The sequence below is a fragment of the Petaurus breviceps genome, unplaced genomic scaffold (assembly GCF_028583685.1).
Source record: "Petaurus breviceps papuanus isolate PSGF00001 unplaced genomic scaffold, PetGlider_PUasm1.0 207, whole genome shotgun sequence".
In the NCBI taxonomy this organism is placed as follows: Eukaryota; Metazoa; Chordata; class Mammalia; order Diprotodontia; family Petauridae; genus Petaurus; species Petaurus breviceps.
This window is the reverse complement of record NW_027185850.1, coordinates 2,278,925-2,306,789: the sequence shown is the minus strand read 5'-3', so window position 1 is coordinate 2,306,789 and position 27,865 is coordinate 2,278,925. Positions and strand designations below refer to the sequence as shown.

At 35.4% G+C, this 27,865-nt stretch overlaps 1 long non-coding RNA gene and 1 pseudogene across 1 annotated transcript in view; both read left to right on the top strand.

Moving 5' to 3' along the window:
• The window catches only part of LOC138164774 (uncharacterized), a 406,420-nt gene that overhangs the window by 239,776 nt on the left and 138,779 nt on the right, over positions 1–27,865 (top strand). The window lies entirely within an intron of this gene.
• LOC138164773 (heterogeneous nuclear ribonucleoprotein H-like) lies at positions 764–4,992 on the top strand (annotated as a pseudogene).

Genomic DNA, 27,865 nt, shown 5'->3' with positions numbered 1-27,865 from the left:
CCAGCATTTGGGACAAAAGCTCCCCTGTCTGGTGGCAGAGTCCTACTGTGGCAAAAAGCCAAGGGGTAAAGTGACTGAGAGGAGATATGAACACACAAAGGAAACAAAAAAAAAAGAAGACTCCAAAATTAGACTCCTATTTTGGGGAGAAAAAGGAACAAAGCATGGAAGAGGAGGAAGACAGTGAAGTCAGAACTCCTGCACCAAAAGCTTCAAAGGAAAATACAAGCTGGTTACATGCCATAGAGTACCTTAAGAAGCAGATAAGAGAAGTGGAGGAAAAATTGGGAAGAGAAATGAGAATGATGCAAGGAAATTACTAAATGAGAGTCAACAGCCTGACTGAGGAAAATATTACCTTAAAAAACAGACTAACTCAATTGGCAAAAGAGGATCAAAAAGGATATGAGGAGAGGAATTTGCCAGATGGAAAAATAATCTCAAAAATCAATGTGGAGAATCTTTCCCTCAGATTTGGATTGCAGCAAAGGGAAGCTAGTAACTTTAAGAAAAATGAAAATGATGTTAAACAGATCCAAACAAATGAAAGAATAGTAGGCAATGTAAAAAATCTCATTGGAAATACCACTGACTGTAATGTAAATGCAAATTTAAAGATCTTCCCTGCCCTTAGGCCCTTTGAAAGGCTTAAAAGACTCTGAGAACCTTCCTTGATTTGCAAATATACTCTGCCTCCTAATAAGCTGAATGTGGTTAAATGGAGCCTGTGGCAGAAGGCTTGGTTTTCAGGAATGCCCACACCATGATGCTGTGTGATTGTGCAGTGGGTCAAGAGGGTGTTTACATTCTCTGACCCAGGAGAAGGCTATATAATCCCTGATATGAGGCTTTGCTTTGGGGCTCACTTTCAGAAGTGTTCTGTGATTTGATTAGATGAGACTCTGGGAAGGCGTTGTTGAGAGCCCCCTGGCTTTGAAAAACCCAGATGTTGATTTGGTATGGATGTAATGGTTGGACAGTTTGGAAATCTGTCTAATTGATCTGTTTCTCTGTCTTGATAATTCTGTCTGTATACTCTGAACTTCGGGGTACTGACCTTTTTTTCCCCTGAACTAGGTAAATGATATGTTTGACTGATTAAACAAGCTTGTTAACCCATTTTGAGTTGCTTTCCTTTATTAAAGCAGATCTAAGAACCTGTGTTGGCACAGGTTTTCCCACCCTGGGGAAGCTTGGGGTGCTTGCTGATACACTAACCTGGAAAACAGATCCAGGAGAGATCATTTAAAAATTATTGGTCTACCTTAAGGCCAGGATCAAGTAAAGAACCTAGAAATCATTTTCTATGAAATTCTCAAGGAAAATTGCCCAGATGTTCTAGAATCAGAAGGCAAAATAGAGGTTGAAATAATCTACCTATCACCTCCTGAAAAAGATCCCAAAGAAAAAACTCCTAGGAATTTTATAGCCAGGTTCCGGACCTCCCAGATCAAGGAAAGAATATTACGAGCAATCAAGAAGAAACAATTTGAATATTGTGGAAACACAATCAGATAACACAGGATCTGGCAGGTTCTACACTGAAGGATTGAAGGGACTAGAATAGGATATTGTGAAGGGCAAAGGAGCTGGAATTAAACTAAGAATCACCTACCCAGCAAAATTGAGTATCATATTTCAGGGGAAAATATGGTCATTCCATGTAATAGACGATCTTCAAGCATTCTTAATGAAAAAAGAGAGGTGAATAGAAAATTTGATATCCAGATACAAGAAGCAAGAGAAGCTTGAGAAGATAAACAGGGAAAAGAAATCATAAGCCACTGATTAAAGTAGAACTATTAACATTCCTCCAAGGAAAAGCGATAATTATAACTGATGAAACTTTTCTCACTATGAAAATAGTTGTAGAGAATATAAATATATACATACATATATATGTTTGTGTGTGTGTATATATGTCTATATCGGAGTTTATATGGGTGTATGAATGCATGTGTAAATTTATGTATATATGTTTACAGGTGTACATAGATAAATGGCACAGGACCAATTTAATAGGAAGGGATGATACTTCAAAGGGGAAATTAAGAAATGAGAGAGGAATATAATGAGAGGAGATGCAGAGAGACAGAATGGGGCAAACTATCTCATAAAGAAGAGGCAAGGGAAAAAGGTTACAATGGAGGGGAAAAATAGGAAGACAAAAGGGAATGGGTCAACCTTTTTCTCACTGAATATGGCTTGGGGAGTTGTAAATAAATGCATACAATTTATATATGTGTGATTCTATTTTCCAAGACAAACTTGGGAATTATATCAACAGTATTTGAAACACTATCATATGAAAACTATTTGGTACTGGCTAAGTAATAAAGTGGTAGATCAATATAATAGATTACTTACACTAGACACAGTGGTAAATGACTATATTAATCTATTGTTTGGCAGACCAGTAGAATTGAAATTCTGGAAAATGAGGTAAGTATTTGACAAAAACTGCTAAGAAAGCAAGAAAGTATTATGGTAGAATTCTACCATTGTTACTATAAGACTTTGAGTTCCTGATACCAAGAATCATGGACCAATAAAGGCTCAGAGAAATTGAAAATATTCACTTGCCAGCATAAGTATAGGGTGGTACATAAAGAAGATTTTGAATTCATGCCATCTTGTGTTCAAATCTTGTCTCAGAAGCATACTCTGTGTTACTTTAAGAAAGTCCCTGAACCACCAAGAGACTAAGGGAAATCTCTAAGATTCTAAATTACATAGAATTTAATCATCTTTCATTGGTAGATGCTGTTTATTTCCCAGGATTCCACTATACCAACAAAAAGAAAAGTCCAGAATCTCATACCATGCCCTCCACCTAAAAGGAAAAGAAAATAGTAAGAAATAAAGGGAGATTGGTTCATGGTAAATGTGATCATTACAATTTTTTATTCATAAAAATTATGGAGAGTCAGGGTAGAGGATATCAACAAGATATGTATGATTAATTTTTAAAAATCACTTGGTCATATGGTGAAAATAAATAGGAATGACCAAAGAATAGACAAGTAATGTCTCTTTTATGTTAAGAAAAAAAGAGAGATAAGGAAGGAATGATGGAACATGAAAGAGAAAGCAGAGAAGATAAGAACACGGAAACAAAGAATAAAAATATATTGCTAGGATTACAGCACATTACATAAGAAACACTTATAATGGAAAGGGATACAGATGATGGGAAACAGATTGATTAAGGAATTGTGAGGTCTAGGTTACCTAGAGATTTATACATTTCTCATGAAATAACTATTTGATAGTGACCAGCTCATTTCAACTAAAGAGCTATACATATCTTCCCTTTTGAAAAAAAATATAACACTTTCATGGAAGGTCCCTTTAAGGTGTAAATTGTATAATTTTATGAATATCCATTATGATCACTGATCAGAAGAAACAAAAGTAATGGAACAAATACAACTTGTTTCTTCTTTTTGCCACTGTTTTAATGGCTCATCTGAACTTAAGCTCCACTTTCTTCAAAAAAATATATTAGCTCTGGCTTTTCCTAAAAATAGGATATGAAGAAAATCAAATGCTTTCAGTTTGCTTAGAAAATTCAAAGTACAGTAATTTCTTCTTAGCCATGTGATAGTCAACTATTGATCTCATGCCATTGACTCAATGAGGCAATGCCGAGCAAGCAAAGACAAAGAATGCTTTGTGGTTTAAGTGAGGGACTTGTCCTGACCCTGCTCAAATGAAGAATCCAACACTTCTGAAAATTCAAAATTCAAAATGGAGCACCAGGCATTCATATTATCTATACAAGAAGGCAGAGCAAGTCAAGAAGCATTTGTTGAACTTGAATAAGAAGATGAAGTCAGATTGGTACTGAAAAAAGACAGAGAAACAATGGGACAAAGACATGTTTAAGTATTCAAGTCAAACAACATTGAAATGGATTGGATATTGAAGCATACTGGTCCAAATAGTCCCAACATTGCCAATGTTGGCTTTGTGAACGTTCGAGGACTTCCATTTGAGTATAGCAAGGAAGAAATTTTTTTGTTATCTTTTTTCAGGGTCAAATGTTATAACATTGCTGGTGGACTTCCAGGGGAGTGGTATGGGAGAGTCCTTTATGCAATTTACTTCATAGGAAATAGTTGAAAAGACATTAAAGAAGAACAAGGAAAGAATATAGCACAGGTACTTGGAAATCTTTAAGAACAGCTGGACAGAAGTTCAAACTTGTTAAGATTCTCCTTGAAAGCTAATTGCTATGCTTTAACCATGTCTTTATGGCTGGTCTGGGTTTGGCAGAGGCTATAATAGCATTGGTAGAGGATATGGGCTTGAAAGAATGGGTATGGTAGAGGGTATGGAGGCTATGATGAATACAGTGGATGAAATGATGGGTTGGCTTTCAGTTGTATAGATTTGGAAGAGACCTCAGTTACTCTTTTTCAGGAACGTCTGATCTTAGGTATGGAGATGGTGGCTCCACTGTCTAGAGTACAATAAGTCATAGTGTGCACATGATAGAATTACCTTAGAGAGCTTCCAAAAATATATTTGCATTTTATTCTCACTGCTCTACCTTTTTCAAGTCCACATTGAAATTGAACCTCATGCCAGAGAGACTGGAGAAGCAGAAGTTGAGTTAGCTACTCAGGAAGATGCTGTGGCAGGCAGCTCAAAAGACAAAGCAAATATACAGTCCAGATTTGTAGAACTCTTCTTGAGTACTACATTGGAAGTGGTGTTGTTTATGATGCCCAAATGATGGAAGGCATGAGCTTGTCAAACCAGTCCAGTTATTGCTGTCCAGTTAGCCAGCAAATGATTCAGGGTTATGGAGGCAGCTACAGTGTTCAAATCAGCATGGACATATGACCAAGTTTTAAAGGAAATATCTATTGATTTTCAATCAAACAATGTGTAGGGAGCCAAGGAGTGATGGACAACAGCTATTTACAGCAGCAGGAACTATGCATGTATGGGAGTGAATAGAAAGGGAGGGATGTCTGGCATGTCGAATATGAGTGGTGGATAGGGAGTCTAATCCTGATCACTACCATGTTTCCCCGATAATAAGACCTATCCCGAAAATAAGCCCTCCCCTTACTGTGTAAGATTCCTCTAAAATAAGCCCTCCCCTGAAAATAAGCCCTATTGATATTGCTACTGTAGTGAAGGTACAATAATAGCTACACGCTACATTACGGTACCCTCTGTATGCACCGTCCCCCACCCCCCATGAAACGCACACCACGCTCCGAGCTGCATCCAATCAGAGCTGCAGCAGTGAGCACGTCATCCTGTTCTTTATTGAATTCATTATTGAATAAAGGTACATTTTTTTGTTCACATTTACCTGCTTATTGAAATTGCTGTCAATGTTTATTAAAATAATCCCTCCCTTGAAAATAAGCCCTCTGGTGTTTTTCTGTCCAAAAAAAATAATAAGACAGTGTCTTATTATCGGGGAAACACGGTATTATTGGTCACATTTTCATAAAGAAAAACAAACAAAAAAAGTTAAACAATATTGTAATACCAAGTTGTAATTTATGCTTACAGTAAGTGAAATCATGACTGTTTTTAAAACTTCAGTTTCAGTATTTCTGAACACAGAAAAATATTCATCTATGTTGTAATAACCAAGTTGAGTAAAGACTATAACTGTTAGACAATTTCAGCTTCTCTCAAGGTAGTTATGTTGTAGGAGTGTACTTAAGCAGTAAGCAGATTTAGGTTAAAGCAGTTCCAATTATGTTAAATGTTGCTTTTATACCATATTATATGGAACACTGTTTGAGATGCATGTTGGGAGACAGGCTTTTTTTATAAAACAAATATAGGAACTATATCTGCACTTCATAAATGAAACATTTGGCATGTTTCTTCTAGTTTATTTCATTTATTATCTTGTAAGGCATGTACATTTAAGCTTTTTTTAAGTTAATGTAGACAATTTTGAGATGCAATAGGGATACTTTAGGACACAGTTTTGGTGTTTGTATTAAGTTCTGAGACCTTGATTTAAATCTTTCATTGTATTGTGATTTCCTTTTAGGCATATTGAGCTATATGCCTAAAGTGAAACTTGTTAAGAAAATCTCCCTTTAAAAAAATTCAAAGTACTAAGTGATTCCTTCAAATTGACTCCTTTATGTAAGTATAAAACTGGATAGATGCAACTTCCTGTGATGGCATTGAAATGGAGCTTTTAAGAATGAGTATTTCAGTTAGCATAAGTGCAACATTCTAATTAAATTATATAAGCAAATTCATGGTAGTTGGTAAGATAGAAAGAACTCCTCCTCTATTGGTCTGCCTAAATTAATTCACTCAAAATAAATATTCTTCACACTTAAGTGCCTTATGTGGTGAGTTGCTGTCCACATTGCTAAATTAATTCCTTAATAATTTGTATGAATACATTCTCAAGTATTGCTCATCCCCTGAGCAACTAATGCTTTAGCACATAATTTAGAGCCCTGGGGCAAATGATTGCTTCTAACTTTCTCTGAAAAGATAAGACCAAGCATTGCTGCATATACCTAATGTAACTGTTAGAGGATTCATTCATTAACTCATTTATTAGTTTAATGAAATGACAGTTAGAAGGACATTTATATACACATTAGCTATAAAATCATAAACCAAGAGTCAGAGGTATCTCAGAAGTTGTCCAATCATGTGATTATAGACCTATAAACTTAGACAAAAGATCATAGACTTATGAAGTGATAGTATAGTTCAAGTTCATCATTACATATGAAGAAAAATAAAAAAAAAACAACTAAAGCCTAGAGAGTGTAAGGGATTTGGTGAGGGCATAAGTGTGGGACAAGTGTAGGGAACTCGTGGCCTTGAGGCTACATGTAACCTTGTAGCTCCTTGGGTGCACCCTTTTGATTCAGTTCAAGTTTCACAGAAAAATCCTTTTATTAATGGAGTTTTTTCTGTGAAGCTTGGATTCAATTAAAAGGTCACACTTGATGAGCTAGAGAGCCACATGTGACTTCAAGGTGTCAGAGTCCCCATCTAGACAGTAGTAAAATATCAGAACCATGATTTGAATACAGATCCTTTGACTCCATGTTCAAAGCTCTTTTCACAGTACTACACTAATAAGAAACCTTCTGATCGTATACCTAATAAAATGTTACTCAATCTATCTTTTATGCTCTCTAAAGTGATGGGCTAAGTGGAGTAGCAATATTTTATTATGTTTGTTCCCCATTACAGAAATCCCTTTGCACCATCACTCAACATCTCTTCTTTTGAAGTTCTCTATGTTTGTGTTATGACTTGGTTCAACTCCTTTAAAGACCATGTACTAATTTTCTGGTGATTGTCTTTTCTTTCTCAAAGAAATCATTTTGTTTCTCAGTCTTATTTATCCCAACCCCTGACTTTTTTTGTATTAATTAATTTACTTTTAGTTTTCAAAGTTCACTTCCACAAGATTTTAAGTTCCAATTTTTTTTAACATCTCTCCTCTGTCCCTCCTCAAAATGGTGTGCATTCTGATGACCCCTTCCCCCAAATGACACACCTTCTATCACACCCATGCCTTTTCACTTATTCCCTTGTCTTCTATTTTCCCGTAGGGAAAGAAAGATTTCTATACTCCATTACCTGTACATCTTATTTCCCACTTGCATATAAAAATAATTTTTAACATTTGTTTTTAAAACTTTGACTTCCACCTTTTCTCCTTTCCTTCCTCTCCACTGACCCTCATTGAGAAGGCAAACAATTTGATATAGGCCATACATGTGTAGTCATTCAAAACACTTCTATAGCAGTCATGTGAAAAACTATATTTCCCTCCATCCTATACTGCCCCCATTTATGCTATACTCTGCTTTGACTCTGTTCCTTTTCAAGTGTTTATTTCTGGTTACTCCTCTTCCCATTTGATCTCCCTTCTATCATCCCTCCCATCTCTTATCCTCTTCCCCCCTACTTTTCTGTAGGGTAAAATATATTTGCATACTCAATTTAGTGTTTACATTATTCACTACTTAAACCAAATTCTATGAGAGTAAGTTTGACTAATTCTCTTTCACCTCCCTGCTCTCTCCCTAAATTGTGAATTTTTTTTTCTTTTTTTTGGAGGGGGGAGGGCATGGTAATTGGGAAAAAAGTGACCTGCCCGAGGTCACACAGCTAGTAAGTGTGTCAAGCGTCTGAGTTTGGATCTGAACTCAGGTCTTCCTGGCTCCCGGGCCACTGCTCTAACTGTGCCACTTAACTGCCCCTGAAAAGTTTTTCTTGCATCTTTTATGTAAGATAATTTACCCCATTCTGCCTCTCTCCTCTTCCTCCTAGTACATTTTTCTCCCACCCACTTAATTCTATTTTTTAGATATCAAACCTTGATCATCAACACACTCTATGTCCTTTATGTGTGTATACACACACATACTCAGACAAATATACACCCCCCACACACACATATATATATATATATATATACACACATATATATAATGTGTTTGTATGTGTATTCCCTCCAACTACACAAAAACTGAGATGTGTTACAAATTCTATCTTTCCATAAAGGAATATAAACAGTTCATCTTTAATTTTTTTTATTTTATGATTTCTCTTTCATGTTTATATTTTCATGCTTCCCTTGAGTCTTGCATTTGAAAATCAAATTTTCTATTCAGGTCTTGTCTTTTCTTAAGGAATGCTTGGAAGTCCCCTATTTCGTTGAATGTCCAATTTTACCCTGAAGGAAGATTTACTGGGTAGGTGATTCTTGGGTTTAATCCTAGCTCCTTTAACCTCTTGAATATCATATTCTAATAACTCTTATCCCTTCTTGTAGAGGTTGCAAAATATTTTTATCCTGATTGTGTTTCCCCAGTATTTGAATTGGTTTCTTCTGGCTTCTTGAAATAATTTCTCTTTAACCTGAGAACTCTGCAATTTGTCTACAATGTTCCTATGGGTTCTCCTTTTAGGAGCTCTTTCAAGAGGTGATTGGTGCATTGTTTCAATTTACCTTTTCCCTTCTGGTTCTAAAATACCAGGACAATTTTTCCCTAATAAATTCTTGAAAGATGATGCGTAGGTTCTTTTTTTTTTCTTTTTTTTCCTGATCATGGATTTCAGCAAGTCCAATAATTTTAAATTATCTCTTCTGGATATATTTCCAAATCATGGATTTCACCAAGTGCAATAAGTTTTAAATAATCTCTACTGGATATATTTCCAAATCAATTGTTTTTCTAATGTCATATTTCACACTGTCTTTTATTTTTTTTTCATTCTTTTGGCTTTGTTTTATGATTTCTTAATTTCTCATAATGTCATGAGCTTCTATTTTCTCCATTCTAGTTTTTAATGAATTCCTTTCTTCATTGAGTTTTTCTATATCTTTTTCCATTTGACTACTTTTTAAGTTATTCTTCTCCTCATTGACTTTTTGGATAATGTGCAATTTTAATTGTTTTCTTTTTAAGGTGTTATTTTCTTCAGAATTGTTTTATGTATCTTTTAGCAAGCTATTGACTTATTTATCATGATTTTCTGGTATTACTCTCATTTCTCTTCACAATTTTTCTTATAGTTCTCTTACTTGATTTTCAAAAATTTTTTTGAGCCCTTCCATGGCCTGAGACTAATGCATATTTTCTCTTGGAGACTTTGGGAATAGGAGTTTTGATTTTTTTTTTCTTCCTCTCATTGTATGTTTTGATTTTCCTTGTAAGCAAAATAAGATTCCATGGTTTGATTTTTCTCACTATTTGTTCATGTTCCCAACCAATTTCTTTCCTTTTTAGCTCATTGTCAAGGTAGGACTCTGCTTCCATTGTGTGTGTGTGTGTGTGTGTTTGGGGATGGGGGGGGTTACTGCCCCAAGCTTCAAGGGTTTTTCATAGCTGTTTTCAGAGATATTTCTGGGGACCCTTAAATTTTCAGCTCTTCCAAAGTGATAAAATCAATGCAGAGGTGTTTACTACTCTCCTGTACTGTACTCTTGTCTGTAAGTGACCACGAGGACTCTTTCCTTCCTTGTAACTGCCTTTTCACTGCTGCCACAAGCTCTATTATGGCAGTGCTCCTTCTCATCCCAGGGCCAAAATCCAGGACAATGACCCAGATCAAAACATGGACAAAGTAAGAGAATCCGATCTAATTGACAGCAAAGAAATCCCTGAAACGCCCCCCCCAACTGTCTGTGTACTGAGATCTCCAGAATAGCCAACACTGCTGCCACCACCCAACACCAGTACTGTTGCCACCACCCACCGCCACTACTACGTGCCACTACCTGTGGCGGTACTGGGCTCTTCACTTACCTCAGTCTGACACACTTGTTCTAGTGACCTTCTATCTTGTCTTTGGCATTTGGGGGTTGAGAAGTCTAGAAATCACCACAGCTGTAAATGATTCAGTTCTGAGACCTGTCTGTGCTGGCATGGCCCATGCTGGACTATGTTTTTCTCCCAGCCCAGTGCAATTGACCTTTTCTGTTGAACTTCCAGGTTGATTTAGAGCTAGAAATTTGATTCACTCTGTCATTTTGTGGGTTCTGCTGATCTAGAATTTACTTAGCTTTATTTTTATAAGTATTTGCAGGGTTTGAGGGAGAACTCAAGCTGCTCCCTGCTTTTACCCCAAAATCTTTGCTACCTTTCCCCCAGACTTTTAATAAATATAATAAACATAAAATTTCATGAAATACTGTGGTCCTTTATTTGGTCAACCACTTAAACTCTTATGACATCCTTCTTCCTAATACCTCAAGAAGAGAATTCAATCATATTCTTGGTCAATCACACATAGGTTTTCTACTTCCATTACTGAGATTTTCAAAATTCCTTTGTCCAGTAATATTTTCTTATCCTTTTATTTTTTTCCTATGCAACATTCCTGAAATTTTGATGTTTAATTACCATCTTTTTTTAATAACCTGACCCTATTTTTTCCCAGTGTATCCTTCATCACCTACCCACACTTTCACCCAATCGCAATCTTGACCTATGGTTTGCCCAATACTTATTTACTGGCACTCAGCAAGAATTTAATAAATATTTGTCAATTGATTGACTGACTGGCCTAGGCAATTGGGATTTTTTTTATGTCTTCATAATATCCTTCTGAGACACATTCCATTGCTTATAGGCTGGTTCTCTCAGTAGCAACTTAATCCATGGGATCCCAACTATATTCCCTATGAACCTTTATAAAGCTTTATTCCCAGATGACATTGATTCCCATGCTCATAGCCACCCCTTCATACTATCGTAACATGTTCTCACTTTAAAAATTGATTAAATTGTAGAGGCCATTTCAATACCATCCTATTACATATGAAGAAATAAGTACAGAGATGGTTGAGTGGTCTCCCTAAGATAATACATATATCACCCATGAGAGGCAGGATTTGAACCAGTTTCCCCTTCTACATAATCAGGGCTTTCCTTCTCTACTAAACCTCTTTCCCTTGAATGCCAAACTTCTATCTTTATTTCCCAGGACCATTCAGGTTCTGTTATTCCAACAGTCACTGTCCACATAGCATATTCTAAATCCACTACTTTCTTACAGCTGCATAGGCTACCTCTTTAATTGCCTACTGCAGCCCATTCTGAGATTCAGAAAAGCATTTTTAAAAGTTTCCCACTCTCTTATATTCACCTTCTGCTATATAAACTTATTAGATCATCAATATATTTCTTTGACACAACAACAAAAACAAAATAAGTTATTTTATACATCACATCATGTACTTCCATGTTGGTATATTTAGAGAGAACCCATTGCTTTCCTCCCAAATGGGATAATTTGCTTTGGAGTCTTCAGAATATTCTTCTGAGACCCATCCCATTATTTATGGTTTGATTTCTTTGGTACCAGTTTAGTCCATGTGATTCCACCTATTTTCCATATGAACCCTTATACATCTTTATTCCAAAAATGTGATTTGCATGAGATACTGCCTGAATATGCTCTGCTCTATCAAACATTTTAGGAAGAAGTGATTACATCTTCCTCTCCCAGCAGGGGTTCTCATTATTTCTACTACCAGTGATCAAATAATTTATCAAGGTGTTATTCATTATTTTTTTAAGAAAACGTCCATGAGAAACTATCTGAATAAAGTATCCATAAGCACTACATAATGCCTTGGGGCCATGCCTGTCATCTATTTTACAAACTCCTTTTCTATTTTCAATTATCAGTTCAGGTGGTCTGTACTATATGTCAATGATGAAATTTCCTGATTCTCTCTCCATTTATCTTCACATAAATAATCTTTGTCATGCTGGACTTCTCTAATTCCTGTATATACTCACATGATATGTTATCTTGATGCACAATGGAACCTCTTCCCCCATTTTCTACCTATCCTCTTCTTTCCCTCCTTTCCTTCCTTCCTTCCTTCCTTCCTTCCTTATTTCCTTCCTTCCTTATTTCCTTCCTTCCTTCTTTATTTCCTTCCTTCCTTCCTTTCTTTTGCATCATACCCAACCAGGGCTATGTTTCCTGAATCAATTTTTTTTCTAACAAGTCTTAGGGATATATAAGAGTTCAAATGCACCCACCTTCTTATTAAGATGTTTAGCTACACCTATTTGCTACTGACTCCTTTGTTGAATTTTGTCCCTTGTGACCCCCCCCCCCATTCTTTCAAGTCCCATTCCTCATTTTTTGCAACCATTGAGTAAAGTGTCTAACTTTGGTGATATACATAGTCTTATCTTTCTCAGTCTTTTCAGTTTAAAAGTCCTTCCATTAAAAAAGCATGACAATAGACAAATTTATTCTTACTTGCTACATTTTTCCTATCTCGGTCCAGAAATCTTCACTTTCATATTTTAAGCTCTGTAATATAAATCAAAATCCATTTCTTAGTTTTTCCTTATAACATTTTTTTTCTATATCGCTTGGTTTTGCAGGGGTGGGAGTGGCAAGAATGAGGAAATTACAATGGGAATATTTCTGGTCCTCAATTTCTTATCCAGCATTCATAATTGATGGTGATACGTATTAGATCCCTTTAGGCTGTTGTCATTTGTGCCAGTATGAATTACATTACTAGGTAGTTTTCATCTGTTTTAAATAAGGCTTGCACTCTGTTATAAATGCCCTCACACAACAGCAGACCACTCTGTCATTGTTATCGGGTCAACAAATAGTTGCTTCAATACCTCTTTTAACAACAAATCACCAAGTAATACACTTCTCTTCCTCCTCTGCCCCTACTTGATAACTGATATTTATGCTAACAGCTTCTATGAATCAAATCTATCATTCTTTGAAGGGCAAAAAGCATTGCTTGAAAACTACTTATAGGCTTTTACACTTTCACCCTAAAAACCTATTAAAATTATATAGTGAATAAATTAATTTATTTAGTTATTCATTATTAAATTAAATTATATATTTTACTACTTGTTAATAAAGTTATTCAACATTTTAAAAACTTCAAAGAAGTCACTACTCTGGGTATTATAGAAGATAAAATTAAGAATTATTCAATTTAATAAAACAAGTCCTGGCTAAATGCTTATTGTGTGAAGGACATTTTGGTAGTCACTGGTTAAGGAGGATAGTTAAATTAAATGTTGTTGCTGACATCGTGAAACTTAAAAAATAGAAAAACCTTGATGATGGCATTAAACAGTTACAAATAATATATGGGGAGGTTTGAGGAGAGCAAGGTCATTTTGCACCAGGCAAACTATAAGAAACTTAGAACTGGAAGGAGGCATGAATAATATCCACAAATCTCCCATTGTAGAGATGAAGAAACTGAGGCCCAGTAAATGTATTTGATTTGCCTAATGTCATACAGTATATAAATTGCAGTGTTAACTTTCACACACAAGAACTTTAATTTAAATTCATTGTTCTTTCTGGGGTGCCAGACCATACTCAATGCCAATAGCCAGTGTCTCTGGAACATTTCTCATTTCATATACTGTGCATTAGGAAAGTGAGTGGTAATAAAAGAGGAGAATATTTTCGTTGTCCACATTGAAATACAACCTAATTGCTATGGCATCAGTATGAGCACTCTCTGTACTGAAGCAGAATGGAACTCTAATATTTTTGTAAGTCACAGAGATAAAAATTGATCTGCCCCTGAAAGGTATTTTTACTGGACTGAATGGATGAAGGTGGGAGGGAAGCTAATTCCAGACATGGAAAGTGTGAACAATTAAATAAAATGAATCCACTTTTTTAATTTAATGGCTAACTGTTTAGTACTTTAAACTTTTATTCGAGCTACATATTTGACAGAGGCAATGGAGTCACATTTCTTGGGCTGAGTTTGGACAATCCACGCAAACGGATGCACATATTCTCACTAGTTCAAAAGCAAGCACTCACTGTCAGCATAAAACAAATGAGAAGGGCCCAAAAATGGATTACATTCATCCCCAAATCTAGGGAAAACTAGAGGTTGCTGAATAGGGAGTAGCATTTCTAGAGAATTTGGAAAGTAATTACTAGAGAAGCAAAATATCATTCCTAATATTTGTAGCTTATTAATAAAGGGAATAGGAGACCCACTTTCAGATAACTAGGGGGGAGAAAGGATTTATATTTGTAGCTGCAGTATTGATATTTTAGTGTGTCATCAAATATATTATTTCTTCTTTTCTGACCACCATCTTGCACTTCTCTCTTCCTTTATATTCTGATCTAAGACCATTCTGGGAGATTTTAATCATTGGACACATAAGTTGTTAAATCTCTTTCCTACCTTATATAGTCTTTATCCTTGAAAATCTTCATTTGTGTTTTGGGATGTATTTTTTTGGTCTGTCTATATACAAACTCACACAAACTAGATTCTGCGGTTAGTGAGAAGATGAAACAAGTAGTTCAGTGGAAAGATCACTGAATATGGCCTTGGAAAAGTCATTTAAGTATCTGGGATTCAGTGTCTCCAACTGCACTCTTGAGTTGGGCTAGATGACCTCTAAGGTAAACTCTAGCACTATGTACATAAGCCCATGGGCAGTACCTACTGTGAATATTGTATTTCAATTCCTAAAATGTAGTCATACATCTCACCGAGAGCTGATGAGTATTTAAGACTGTAGTCCATTGACTTGACATTTATTAAATACCTTTTGTAACCAAATTGAGATGGAACGTGGTAGAAGAGATAGAGTTGTTACTTAAAATGTGTTCAAATTCAAAATCTAACACATGTCTGTGTTATCCTAGGTAAATAACATAAACGCTTGCTAACTTAATCAAATCTTTATGGCAGTCAGATACAGACCAATCTCCTATATGATTTAGTAGAGGTTGATTCCTATGAGAACTTCAATCTATCCACAAAATCTTACGTACTTGATAATGACAATGGCAATAATAGTAATGATGATGATAATCAATAAATATTAACATTTTTGAAGTAAAATTTCTATCATTATTTTCAGAGAAATATATTTATATGCATATATATATATATTTACACTCATAATTTTCTTTTTTTTTTAACCTTCACATTAGACATTAGTCAGGTTATAAAGAAGGATTGTATCGGATGGAATGAACAAAGGGAAAGAGGAAACAAAACCAAACAAGAAAAGAAAAAGAGCAAGTAGTTTGCTTCAATCTGGATTCAAACTCAGTTCTTTCTCTGCATGTAGACATCTCTCTCCATCATGAGTCTTTTGGGGTTGAATTATAACCCTGCATTCCTGAGAAGAGTCCAATCTATCAAAGTTGGTCATCATGCATACATGGTATGTGTAATTGTGTACAAATTTCTCCTGGTTCTACTCTTCTCATACAGCATCAGTTCTTATAAACCTCTCCAGGAAAAAAATGAAGTCCACCTGCTCCTTTTTCTTATAGTACAATAGTATCCCATTAAATGCATATACCACAACTTGTTCAGCCATTTCCCAATTGAAGACCACCCCCTTAATTTCTAATTCTTTGCCACCACAAAAAGAGCTGCTATAAATATTTTTGTACATATGCGTCTTCCTCTCACTTCTATGAAATCTTTGGGATACTACCCTAGAAGTGGTATTGCTGGGTCAAAGGGTATGAAATTATTGATAGACCTTTGGGCATAATTCCAGGTTGCTCTCCAGAATGGTGGAATCAGTTCACAACTCCAACAGCAATGCATTAGTGTTCTAATTTTTCCACATCCTTTCCATCATTTGTCATTTTCCTGTTTTGTCATCTTAGCCAATCTGACTTGTGAGATGGGGTACCTTAGAGTTGCTTTGATTTTCATTTCTCTAATCAACAGTGATTTAGAGCAGTTTTTTCATATGCTTATAGATATCTTTAATTTCTTCCTCTGAAAACTGCCTGTTCATATCCTTTAACCATTTATCAATTGAGGAATGACTTGTATTCTTATAGATTTGACTCAATTCTCTCTATATTTTAGAAATGAGTCCTCAAATTTTCCACTTCCATCCTAATCTTGGTTTCATTGGCTTTCTTTGTATAGAAGCTTTTCAATTTAATGTAGTCAAAATTATCCATTTTGATGTTATAATGGTCTCTAATTCTTGTTTGGTCATGAAGTCTTCCCCTTTACACAAATTTGACAGGTAAACTATTCCTTGCTTTCCCACATTGCTTATAGTATCAGTCTTTATACCTATATCATCTACCCATTTAGACTCATTTTTGGTATATGGTTTAGACAAAGTCTATGCCCAGTTCCTGCCATACTATATTACAGTTTTCCCAGGAACTTTTGTCAGATAATGAGTTCTTATCCCCAAAACTGGGGTCTTTGGGTTTATCAAAGAGTAGATTATTATAGTCATGAGTCTTGTGTACTCAATCTATTCCATTGATACACTATTCTATTCCTCAGCCAATAACAAGTAGTTTTGATGATTCTTGCTTTATAATAAAGATTAAAATCTGGTATAGCTAGTCCACCTTCCTTAGCATTTCTTTTCATTAATTCCCTTGATATGCTGGGCCTTTTATTCTTCCAAATAAATTTTGTTACTATTTTTTCTAGCTTTATAAAGCAGTATTTTTGGTAAATTGAATGGTATGGCACTAAATATGTAATTTAATTTAGGTAAAATTGTCATTTTATTACATTAGCTCAACCCAGCCACAAGCAATTGATGCTTTTCCAATTAGTTAGATCTGACTTTATTTGTGTAAAAAGTGTTTTGTCATTGTGTTCATATAGGTCCTTTGTTTATTTTGGCAGGTAGATTCCCAAATATTTATAATGTCTACAGTAACTTTAAATGAGATTTCTCTTTTTATCACTTGCTGTGGAATTTCATTAGAAATATATAGGAATGACACGGATTTATGTGGGTTTATTTTATATACTGCAACTTTACCAAAATTATTTATTTTCCCAAGTAGTTTTTTTTTTTTACTTGATTCTCTAGGATTCTCTAAGTATATAATCATATCATCTGCAGAGAGTGATAGGTAGGTCTCTTCTTTACCTAAATTGTTTCCTTTGATTTATTTTTCATCTCTAATTGCTACTGCTAGCTAACATTTCTAGGACCAGGTTGAATAAGAGGGGTGATAGTGGACACCCTTGATTCACCCCTGATCTTATTAGAAATGCTTCTAATGTATCCCCATTACATTAAATACTTGGTGATGGCTTTAGATAGGTGCTACCTATTATTTTAAGGAAGTCTCCATTTATTCCTCTATTTTTTAGTGTTTTCAATAGGAATATATATTGTATTTTGTCAAAAGCCTTTTTTGGCATCTATTGAAATAATCATGTTTTTTTTTTCCTGCTGGTTTTATTGTTGATATGATCAATTATACTGATGGTTTTCTTAATAATAAAATATCCTTGCATTCCTGGAATCCTACCTGCTCAAAGTGTATTGTTCTTGTGATAAGTTAGTGTAGTCTTTTTTCAACTATTTTATTTAAAAAAATTGCATTTATATTCATTAGTGAAATTGGTGTATAATTTTCTTTCTCTGTTTTATCTCTTCGTGATGTAGGTATCAGTACCATATTAGTGTCATAAAAATAATTTGGTAGGACTCCTTCTTCACTAATTTTTCCAAATATTTTGTGGAGTATTGGAATAAATGGTTCTTTAAATGTTACATAGAATTCAGTAGTAGACCCATCTGGACCTGGATATTTTTTTTCCCTAGGGAATTCACTGATGGCTTGTTCAATTTCTTTTTCTAAGATGCGGTTATTTAAGTAACTTACTTCCTCTTCAGTTATTCTGGGTAACATTTTTTTTTTTGGTAAATATTCATCCATTGCACTAATACTGATATATTTATGTGCATACAATTTGACAAAATAATTCCTAATTATTGTTTTAATTTCCTCTTCATTGGAGGTAGATTCACCTTTTTAATTTTTGATACTCATAATTTGATTTTCTTTCTTTTTTATCATATTACTAAAGGGTCTATCAACTTTATTGTTTTTTTTTTATAAAACCAACTTTTAGTTTTATTATTTCAATAATTTTATTAATTTTGATTTTATTAAAATCTTCTTTGGTTGTTCATTACTTCTAATTTGGTATTATTTGGGAATTTTCAATTTGTTCTTTTTTCTAGATTTTTCAATTGCATGCCCAATTCACTGAATTCCATTTTCCCTAATTTATTTATGCATGCACTCAGGGATATAAAACTTTTCTAAGAACTGCCTTTGCTGCATCCCACAAATTTTGTTATGTTGTCTCATTATTGTCATTCTCTTCAATGAAGTTACAGATTATTTCTACATTTTCTTGTTTGATGCACTCATCATTTTAGGATTAAATTGTTTAATTTCCAATTTGTTTTTAGTCTATCTTTTCCACGGCCCTTTATTGCATTTAATTTTTATTTCATCATGATCTGAGAAGGATGCATTTAATATTTCTGCCTTTCTGCACTGAATTGTGAGGTTTAAATGCCCTAGAACATGGTTAATTTTTGTGTATGTGTCATGTACCACTGAGAAGAACGTATATTCCTTTTTATCTCCATTCAGTTTTCTCTAGAGAGCTATAATATCTGACTTCTCTAAAATTCTATTCACCTCCTTAGCTTCTTTCTTCTTTATTTTAAGGGTAGTTTATCAAGTTCAGAGAGAGGGAGATTAAGGACGTCCAGTAGTATAATTTTGCTATCAATTTCTTCTCTAATTCCCTTAACTTCTCCTTTTGGAATTTGGATGCTATGCTACTTGGTGCATATATGTTAAGTAAATGATATTGCTTCATTCTTGATGGTGCCTTTTAGCTGGATATTGTTTCCTTCATTATGTCTTTTAATTGGATTTATGTTTGCTTTTGCTTTATCTGAGATAATGATTGCTAACCCAGCTATTTTTACTTTAACTGAAGCATAATATATTCTACTATAGCCTTTTACCTTTACCCTGTGGTATCCTTTGTTTCAAATGTGTTTCTTGTAGCCAGCATATTGTAGGATTATTGTTTTTAATCCATTCTGCTTTCCTCCTCTGTGTTATGTGAGAGTTCAATCCATTCACATTCATGGTAATGATTACTATCTGTCTTTTCTACTCCATCCTATTCCCTCCCAAGCTTATGTTTTTGTTTCTTCCTTCTCCCCCTCCTTAAGGGTTTTCTTTTTGATCACCACCTCCCTCATTGTTCTCTCCCTGTGACCCCCCTCCCCTTCTTTAGCTACCCTCTCCCCTTACTACTATTTCCCTTCCTTCTAGTTCCCACCCTTCTTATCCTTCCCTTACCCTCCTACTGCCTATAAGACACAATATATTTTTATACTTATTAGAGTATGTTAATCTCCCTTTGACCCCAAACCAATGAGAGTGAATTTCATAAAGTGCTCCTCTTCCTCCTTCCTTTCCCTCTATTTAATACGTGTTTGTGTCTTTTCACATTAGAGTCTTTTTTTTTTAAAGCAATCGGGGTTAAGTAACTTGCTCAAGGTTACACGGCCAGTTATTTCTGGGTGTGGTGCTGAGTATCTGAGCCCAGATTTGATCCAAGTTATCCCAACCCTGGAGCCGGTGCTCTTACTCGCTGTGCTACTTGGCCACCCTTCACATTAGAATCTTAAAGTTAACTGATTATATTAATGCCTCTTAGAACCAGAACCAGTGAGAATAATGTTCAAATGATGTCCCGCTCCCTCTTTCCTTCCTCTCTAGTATAATATGCTTTTAAGTCTCTTCATATAGCACAATTTAACTTTTCTGCCTCATCCTTTCCTTTCATCTCATTACAATCCTTTTGAACCCTTTAATAAGGTTTTTTATCATCAGATTAGATCATTTAGACCCACACCCGCTATATAGTGAAGTGGACAACAGAACAATAACAGGACAGCAGTGCCAATTACAGGTTGATAGGAGTGTTTATTAGCTGGCCGGCCACTGCCTCCCAAGTATAAGACTTAGGGAAGATAGCCCCGAGCCTTCTGCAGAGCAAGTTTTTATAGATAATGAAATGTGGTTAACAACGAAATATGCAGTTTAAGAGAGGTGATACCACATGGAGGTAGGGAATTAAGCAGAGCATGAAAGCCAACAAGGTTTGGTAGCATTTCTAGCAAAGCCTTGGGTACAAACAGATCTGTATCTGGGGTTCAAGGATGTTATGGTTCTAGCAATACAGGTGGAAAGTCCCCAAACTGCTGTGGCCTAACAGCTGATTTCCAGGGACCCTGGTGTGACCCCTTCTTGCAGGTTTTGACTGGCAGGGGGCTTAGCTGTCTGTAATTTCTGAGGGACACTTGGAGAATTTAAACTGAGCCCTACAAAATAAGAAGTGGCAGGATTCAAGCAAAGCCAGCAGTCAGAAGCTAGGCTCAGGTCTGAGGAGTTCAGAAAGGAGAAGACTGCATCAAGAATATGAAAGGTGTGAGAGTGGGGTCTTAACCTGAGGTCTACCAAAGTACTGCCAGGAGTTTGCAGGGGTCGTGGTAATGAGTGAATCAGAGGACCCAGCCAGGATCCGATCGCCACAAAGAGGTGGGTTGAGAACTGGGTTGGGACCGATGGAAGTGAGATCCCTTGGCACAGGAGTGCATTGAATAGTGAAGAAGGCCCCTGGGTCCCTCCCTGTAACATAGAACTCCCGGTTTTCCAGTCCTGCTTGGTCCAATCCAAAATCCTGATGACCACTGGGTTACATGACAAGGATACTACAATGACTTTGGTGCCCTTCAGCCTGTGAAATGAAATGTGGTGGTCACAGCTGCCACCGGAGACCCAGTGAGCAATGGTTTTTCAAACCCAATTGGCACAGTGATATTCCCCCTGTACCCCACAATTGGGAGACCCATCCTCAGGGCAACATACGACTGGGTGGAAGAGAGGCTGCTCTCGCCACCCGCATTTCCACAAACAGAACACCAGTCCCCCCAGAATACATGCAGGTCAAAGCAAGAGTGACTATCCTCTGAATGGTTGCTTGATCCCCTTACAATCTGCAGGCCAGGAGCTCTGAAAGCATCCATGGGCACTGCTGTGTCTCCTTCCTCTTCTCACCCTGGGGGCAGGGGCTAGACCACACTGTACCTTCATCCTTAACACAGAATTCCACACTGAACTTTTATTTTCCATTTGTCATTTATAGGTTGAAGAGTCTGGAAATAGACACAGCTGCTTCACTTTCCTGAAGTCTGCTGTGGCTGGTCTCTGTGCTGGTTGGGACCTCCTTAGGTCCAGAACCATATCTCCCTGGAGACTGCAGTCAGCTCCCAGTGCACTACAATAGACCTTTACTGTCAGCCTGCCAGGCTGAATTCAGTGGGATATTTGTTTCTCTCTGTCTCTTTGTGGGTTTTGTAGCTCTAAAATTTGTTTATAGTCATATTTTCCAGGTATCAGCGGTGGTTGGAGCAGGAGCTGAAGCAAGTTCCTACTTTTTACTCTGCCATTGTGGTTCTACCAATATTCTATATTTAAGGTGTTATTTTCTTCAGTACTTTTTGTATTTCTTTAGCAAGCTTTTGTCTTGTTTTTCATTATTTTCTTGCATATCTCTGATTTCTTTTCCCAATATTTCCATCACTCCTCTAACATGGTTTTAAAAAATCCTTTTTGAGCTCTTCCATAGCCTGAGAACAATCCGTAATTTTCTTGGAGGCTTTGGATGTAAGAACTTTGACTTTCTTGACTTCTTCTCATTGTACGTTTTGGTCTTTGTCACCAAAAAAGATTCTATAGTTGTTTTAATTTTTTTTCCACTGTTTTATTTTTTAAATTTTCCTAGCCAATTACGTGACTTTTTAGTTCTTTGTCAAGTTAGGACTCTGCTTCCAGTGTGGAAAATGCACTGTTCCAAGTTTCAGGGGTTTTGTGCAACTGTTTTCATATATATTTATAGGGACCAGTAAATTTTCAGTTCTTTCAGGGAAGTGTAATAAAACAAGAAGTGTTACTCCTCTCTGGGCCTGTTCTCTAGTCTGTGAGTGACCACAGGCACTCCTTTCTGTCTTGGAATATAATATTATACAGTTACATGATGAAATATTGTATCATTAGTATTTAAATGGAAGCAAAAAACTAAATTTACAACAAATTATTAAATTTAAGATGTGTCATTTAAAAAACATATTTTTGATCTGACAAATTAAAAAAAAACGTTAAAATCTTGAAGACATCTGATTTTCAGGAGGTACTAAGTATTTTTTTATGAGGGAGGAGCTGTCCAAATAAGTTTGAGAACTTCTGAATAGAATTTTTATTGCATTATGATCTGAAAATGGTATATTCCATATTTCTCATTTGATTGTGTGCTTTTTTATGCTGCAATACATGGCTAATGTTTTTTTGTGGATGTGTAATGCACTGCTCAAGAATCTATGTTCCTTAATATTTTCATTCCATTATCTCCAGAGGATTATCATATTTAAGTTTCCTAAAATTCTATTCACCTCCTTAACTTCTTTCTTGGTTATTTTACTTAGAATTATTCAATTCTGAGAGGGGGGAGTTGAGGGCCTCACTAGTATAATTTTACAATCTATTTTCTCCTATAATGCATTTAACTTCTCCTTTAAAATTTTAGATACCATACCATTTGTTGCATATCTATTTAGTGTTAATATTACTTCATTGTCTGACACCTTTCAGCAACATTTAGTTTCCTTTCTTATGTCTTTGAATTAGATCTATTTTTTTTGCTTTCGCTTTGTCTTAGATCATGAAAGCTACTCCTGTTTCTTTGTTATTGTTGTTTCATTTTTTGCTTTAGCTAAAGAATAATTAATTCTCTTCCAGCTCCTTACCATTATTTTGTGTCTCTTAGCTTCAAACAACATATGGTAGTATTCTGGTTTTCAATCCACTGTGCTATTTATTTCTGTCTTGTGGATGATCTTATCCTTCTCAAATTCACAGTTATGATTATTAATGGTGTAATTTCCTCCATTCTTTTCTCTTCCCCTTCTCTCTCTCTCTCTCTCTCTCTCCCCCCTTCCCCTCCTCAACACTGTTTTGCTTCTGACCACTGCCTTCCACATTAAAACAAGATTTCTAAGGTTAAATCAGTGCCCCAGTGTATACTAATTGCAAAGAAGATTTTCATTTAGTCACAGGTCCAAGATCAGAGGGCATAATTATAACAAAGATCACATTGAATCCAAGACAAATCCTAAATCCACTTCTCCATAATGTTTTTTTTGCTAAGTATGCTGATTTTAATGAGATGTGTCTAAGGGGATAGTTTCCAGGGTAAATTATAAAATCCAAGAATTAGAAGGAATCTTAGAGACAATTGAGGCCAATCTACTGCCTAAACTGTGAATTCATCCCATACATCCTCAGATAAAATTCTCTCTAGTACATTTTTTACAATTAAAGTATTTTCAAATTCTCTGATGTTGTTTATGTGGAATGATACAAACATTCTAGAGTCTAATTTGGAATGATGGGCAAAGGGCTATAAAACTCTGCATATTCTTTGATCCTTCAATACCACTACTAACTCTGTATCCTGAAGAGATCATGAAAAGCAAAAAAAAAAGAGATCTATACAAGGATATTTATAGCAGGCCTTTTGGGGATGGAAAAAAAAATTGGAAATTGAAGGGATGCCCATAAACTGGCAAATGGCTGCATAATTTGGAGTATGTGAGTAATGGAATACTGTTGTGCTATGAGAAATGATGAGTAGGATGCTTTTTTCTTTAATCCTGGAAATACGTAAAAGAAAAGATGTGAATTGAAGTGAAGAGAACCAGGAGAATATTACAAATAGTAACAGCAAAATTTCATGATGAAAACCTGTGAATGACTTTGCTCTTCTCAGCAATACCATGATCCAAGACAAACCCAAAGGGCACATGATGAAAAAATGCTATCTGCTTCCTGAAAAAAAAAAAAAAAAACTGATGGAGTCTGAATGTATAAGTAATCATATTATTGTTCTTTCTTTTACTTTCTTTCTTCTTTCTTTCTTTCTTTCTTTCTTTCTTTCTTCCTTTTTCTCTCTCTCTCTCTTTCTTTCTTTCTTTCTTTCTTCTCTCCTTTTTATTTGTTTTTCTTTCTTCTTTTGTTCCTTCCTTCATTCTTTCCTTCCTTTCATATTTCTGTCCTTCCTTTCTTTCTTTCTATTTTGAGTGCTTGTCCATAAATTACTTCCATGGAAATATTTCACAAAATTGCACATTTTTAAACCATATTATACTGCTTATTTTCTTAGTGATGGTGAGGGGTAAAAGAAAGGATAGAATTTGGAACTCAAAATTAAAAAAAAAAGTTTAAGTTGTGTTCACACACAAATGGGGGAAAATATAATATTTTTAACAAGCATGTCCAAAGACAAAGTGAGTTAAATAAGGAAATAGTTGATTTCCTCATCTTATAGAAGTCCAAGAAAAAATGGGCAATTTACAAGTATTTATTAGCTGGAAAAGCGTGATTCTTTGCTTTCTTTTCCCAATTTAGACTTATCTGGGTGTTTTCAAAGGTCCCCATCCAATTCAAAAAATTCTGTGATTCTCTAAAGCTTGTCAAATCACATTTTTGTGATGTGATTTACAATGAAAATACCCATTTTCATGTGGAAAATTTTCTGAGAAAATCTTCCTGTTATACTTTTTTTTTCTCAATGATTCCCAATGCACATGCAACAACACTTCTGCTCCAAGTGTAGGACAGTTCCCTGAGTTATAGTTGCCTGGCACTGTGGCACTAAAGGGAACACATAATACATGATTAGCTGAAGGCCTTTTGCCCCTGAAGCACTGAATTCTTGCATTAGCAAAGAAGTGATTTTTTTTTTTTTGGACTTTAAATGTGTGCTGATATAGGTGGAGAAGGAATTCAATAAAGAGTTAGAAAAGATGAGTAAAAACTGAAATAACTGATGGGAAATCTGCCCTTAGACAAAGACCTGAGAAAACTGGTTTCTTCCTTAATCATCCCCACCCCCACCCCGCAACACACACAGAACCCTAGAGTCTTCTAATTCCACCCTCAATTTTGTTTTCTTACCTCTACATAGGAAACCTCATTGACTTATTTGCATTTGCTGATCTCTAATTTGAATAACTTCTGCAATTTTTGTTTATATTTTATTTAGGGGAAAAAATGATTTACTAGCTATTCATGATTTTGTTTAGGGAATACAGTTTTGGTGAAAAGGATCTAAGGTAGCAAGTAAATGCTAAGTGTTATTCTCTTGTTAAGAGCACCTAAGTGAGAAAAAAAATTTTGAACCCCTTAAAGATATACCATATGGATGGACTCCAAATATTTGAAATGTGATATGGCCTCAGTCTCTTATTTAACTTTCCAAAAACATAGAAATCATAGTTTTTGAAGACAAGAAATGGTTCTTTCCAGATTCCATGTCAGATATTTATCTACTCATGTCAGCTGCTTTATGTTAAATTCATCCACATCTAAGTTATATGTCGGTTGTGAGAGTAAGGCAAGAGCAGCAACTCCATGTGTGTAATATGAAGCAAATCAGAACTGCCTGTAACTGACTGAGAGCAAACTAAAATAGAGGAAATGATAAGAATTGGATTTCTTAACTACTTAACAAAAACTCACCTTCAGATCATGTTAAGTATATGTCTAGTCTTGGAGATAGAATGTGTCTTTGTCTCAGCTATTATAAAGAGAGTAATCTTAATGTCAAAACTCATACAGTTTGGCCTTTGAATTTATCAAGATGACCATTGATGGGATTTTAGCTTCTTATTAATTTGGAAGACTAAGATTTTGTTTTGCTCAGAATGTCATTGTTATTTGGGAAATCTACTGTAGTGAGACTGTTGATCTTTCCTTTTCTATAATGTCACTTGCAGATATTTTTCCAGCTTTAGTTCAACCTTCCATTGGGGCCTTTCTCTAGTTGAGGAAACATCATTGTCTTGATAACTTTCATATATCACAGTTCCTATGGCACTCTTTGTAGCTTTAGTTTTTTTTAACTCTTCTGTGATACTAAATGGCTCAAATTAATTTCACATTGATATTACCTCTCCTAATTACCAACTCTGATGTCCGAAAGCTCTGATAAGTATCTAGTATTCTTATGTCGTTAGGATTCCAGGTATCTAACTCTAAATATCAGTTCAAACTTCAAATGATTAGAGAAACTTTATGTGCACTTTGGCCTCGATACCTATATTCATGGCATCTATGTTGATACCATATTATACATATTCTATATTTTTTCATTTCCATCATCTATATTTATATGACATTCCATGTATTATTCATGTGTTCATAGAAACACACATGAACATGTTTATATACATGTATGTACTTGAATGATTTGCCATTCTGTTCATCAGTATTCTTTTGTCTTTCAATTTTTTTGTTTATTTGTTCGTTTTAAAATATTGATTTCCCTAAGACCACTAGATAACACAATGGTGGTGCAGATTGGGCAGTGGAAGAAGGGGAGTCTGAGTTCAAATCGAACCTCAGAGACCTAATTACTGTGTGATTCTGATCAAGTCCCTTAGCCTCCGTTTGGCTCAGTTTTGTGACCTAGAGATTAAGTTTGCTGTTGTGAGTTAGATTCAGGTTGTTGTGAAGATTGAATGGGATAGTATTTGCAAAATACTCAGTACTGCACCTGGTGCACAGAAGGTGCTTTAGGAATTTGTATTGTCTTCCACCTCCCACTGTCTAAATTGCTGTCTTGGTTCTGCACACTTAAATTTGCTTTAGTTTATGCTACCTAAGATTCCATGTCATCGTACTTCTTTTGTCATAAATTTCATCATTTCCTGCTGAAAAATAATATTGCATTGCATTCTTATATATATTCTTTGACCATTCCCCTATTGCCTTAGAGATGGATTAAGATGCTGCCTTAAAATTCTTGCAAAAAAACCCAACATACCAACAATAGCAACCATTTTAATTTTGCTTTGCCTTACTCCTTTCTAGATCACAAAGGGTGTTTTAGTTCTGATAATACTATCAAACTACTGCTTCTGCAATTTTTGTTTTTATGCTATTTAGAAAAAAAAAACAACAGTTTACTAGTTATTCTTGATTTTGATTCTGGAATCCAGTTTTCAGTGAAAAGGATTTAAGCTAGAAAGTAAAACGTGTTACTCTCTTCTTAACAGCACCTAAGTGCAAAAAAAGACATGTTGAACCACTTAAACATATGGTATATGGATGGACCACAAATATTTAAAATGTGATATGGCTCCAGTCTTGCATTTAACTTTCCACATATGTAGAAATCATACCGTGTTTCCCCGATAATAAGACACTGTCTTATTAATTTTTTTGGACAGAAAAACACCAGAGGGCTTATTTTCAGGGGAGGGCTTATTTTAATGAACATTGACAACAATTTTAATAAACAGGTAAATGTGAACCAAAAAAATGTACCGTAATGTAGCGTGTAGCGCAGGGGATCACCTTCACTACAGTAGCAATCTCAATAGGGCTTATTTTCGGGGGAGGGCTTATTTTAGAGGAATCTTACACAGTAGGGGAGGGCTTA